The 2,983-nt window shown below is 39.6% G+C and overlaps 1 pseudogene; it reads right to left on the reverse strand.

The window, feature by feature from the left end:
- Window positions 1–345: 345 nt before the first annotated feature.
- On the reverse strand, window positions 346–760 carry LOC124986339 (60S ribosomal protein L23-like; annotated as a pseudogene).
- Window positions 761–2,983: the final 2,223 nt, after the last annotated feature.

Below are 2,983 nucleotides of genomic sequence, written 5' to 3' on the forward strand. Positions count from 1 at the left end.
AAATTTGTTTTAATTTGATGTACTGGATCACCAGTACTTTCACCTTTAGTGAGTTAGGAAGATAATCAGGTGAAACTGCTTTGCTCAGGGTGTTCTTTAGAGTCTATTCCCATTTTGGCATTACTCTGGGGATACACTCAGGGCCTACCATACAAACCACACCCCTTGCCATGGCTTGTGCCTGGTGCCTATTCTGTCACTCTCTGGGCCTGCAACCTTACCACTTAATTTCCAGTTATATTCACCTCAGCATCTGGACTTGATGCCTGGCAGGCTTTTTTTTTGGGGGGGGGCAATACTTTTTAGAGGGTATTCGTTGTTTTCTTTTTCTTTTCTTTCTTTCTTTTAATACAGAGACAATGGAGAATCATGCACTGTTGCCAGCATTGGCCATGAGTCTGCATGCTTCTTTGCAACTGGTCCTAGTGTGGCAGAACCCTTCATCTTACCTTTATTATTTACTATGATCTCTGTATTAACTTAAAAGTAAAGTTATTTTTTCTCCAGTATGACTTTTGCTGTTGAATTCCCATCAGAGCCTTCTTTCTGAGCTCTGGTTTGCCCTTCTTGTCTGGCCATTACTGTGTCACCACACCAGTGGTAGAAAGGCTGTTCAGTCATCCCATGGTCTCCTTTGCAGAAATGATCTACTGATTTTTGACTCTGGTGTTATAGCCCAGCTGATCATGGCTACTACTGGAAGACCCAGGGAAATCTGAAGTTTTGTACCAGAGGACCCACCATGTCCATGCTTTGACATCTTGAATTCCAGAAAGGAGCAGAAAGGTGATGTCTTCTGATTTTCCACTCTTATTGATCTAAGGCCACTTCTGGTATGGTCTTCTGTAGACCTTGGTTCTCTTCCCACCCAATAGACACAGACAAAGGAAACATTTCTTGAAAGAGAAACTTTCAACCTTAGGTCATTGGTCAACTTCTAGGCTGGCACTGAGTGATAAAATTTATTATTTGTGGAGTAGTGTTTAATCAACACCAGATTACTCAAAAATCAAATAATTTTTTAGCATATAATGATGATCAGAATAGACTCTACAATCAGATTGCCTGGGTTCAACATCCAGTTTTGTCACATACTACCTAGCTTGTTTGGCCCTGAGAAACTTACTTGATCTCTCTGTGGCTCATACATAAAATGGGAATAGTTGTCCTGGGTAGTTCTGAGAAGTAGATAATTATTTCCCAAGCATTTAAAAAGTGCCAGACATACAGGGAAAGCTATTTAAATGTTTGTTAAATTAAGTATTTGGATTTTTAGGAGTTTGTTTCCTCTGTTATTCCCCTGGGAATGCTTGGTTCTGACTTTCAGATTGCAAACCTCTTGAGGGCAGCTAGCGGTGTAACCTTCAATGCCTAGAATGGAGCTGCTATGTGACAAACATGCCACCACTGTCTGTGTTAATGAATAAATGACTCATTCCACTAAGGGTTCTGGAGGCAAACCATCATGCTCAGAAAGTTGATTACTTATTTAACCTTTCTTTTCTCCTGTTTTTGCCGCTCTCTTATGTTTTTGTGTCAGATGCCTCTGCTTGGGGCAGACTGTCAGAAGTGAAACCTTGGCTAGTAGTGTAGTTTGCTGAATCTCATTGGGGTCATATAGCCATTCAGTCTACTGTGTCAGAATTTTTTTTGGTGGAAATCAGCTAAGTAACAACTCAAGAGTTGACAAAGAGAAAGCTTTTAAGAAACAGGAAGAATCCTAATTTCATTTTTATTTTTACAAAAACACATCCTTCCTAAAGAAGGATGACTGAAGGGGGGTTGTGAACCCAAAATAGAAATTTTATTTAACATCAGGGTCTGCACTTCTGAAATTAGATTTAGAAGGCGGCGACTTTCATCTTGGGTTCAGTCACTTCCATTCTTTTTCTGTTTTATCTCTCACTCTGGGAGAAGCTACCTTCATGAGTGAGGACTTTCAGGCAGCCTAGGGACAGTTTCCTGTGGTGAGGAACAGAGGGTTTCAATTGACAACCACAGGAGTAGGCCAGGAAGCAAGTCTCTAGCCCAACCAAACCTTGAGATGACTGCAGCCTCAGTTGATAGCTTGCTTCTAACTCTGTAAGGCATCCCAGACTAGAACTATACAACTAAGCTGCTTCTAGAGTCCTGATCCTCAGAAACTGGATGAGATTATGTTTGGTGTTTTAAGTTGTTAAATTCTGGGGTGATTTGTTACACACCAATAGACATGTGCTTAAAAAGTGCTGCATAGGTATTCAGAATTTCTTGGATGATGAGGTATTTGTGGAGAACACTCATAATGAGATCGAACAGGAAACAATCATATTTTCAAAAGTATTATCTTTAAAATATGTAGCTATTAAAACTTCAAAATTTTATCATGTTAAATTTAATAGGAGATAGGAACTGGGACAATGGACAGTTTTGGAATTTTTCTTTGCAGTTCTTATGACTCACTTTTCTGAGCACAGATAGCATAAGGAGTTTTTAGAGAAAGAAAACCCTTAGAGGTACAAACTCTCTATTGCTTTTTTCCTTTTACGAACTATACCAAAGCTATATATCTTTAATCTCCTCCTAGAAGGGGTTAGAAAATAGGTGATAATAATTGGGCTGGGGAGATAGCTCAGTTGGTAGAGTGCTTGCCTTGTAAGCACAAGGCCCTGGGTTCGATCCCCAGCACCACAAAAAAAAAAAAAAAAAAAAAAAAAAAAAATAGGTGATAATAAATAGTACCAAGTCATAAATCATTAAAACATAGATGAAAAGACATTGCTGACTACAGTTATGGGAAGATAACAATATTCCAGAAAACCCAAACTAAAGCCATCAATTACAATTGAGCACAAGACTTGAGTTCTCAGCTTTCCAGACTGACGACCAAACAAGACAACATGGTGTGTTGTACCCAGATGGCGAATCCCCAAAAACCACCAGGGAGCCGTCTCTGATGCAAAAGCAAAAGGGTCTTTATTGCAAGCTCGAGCTCGGACTCACA

The sequence above is a fragment of the Sciurus carolinensis genome, chromosome 6 (assembly GCF_902686445.1).
Source record: "Sciurus carolinensis chromosome 6, mSciCar1.2, whole genome shotgun sequence".
NCBI lineage: Eukaryota > Metazoa > Chordata > Mammalia > Rodentia > Sciuridae > Sciurus > Sciurus carolinensis.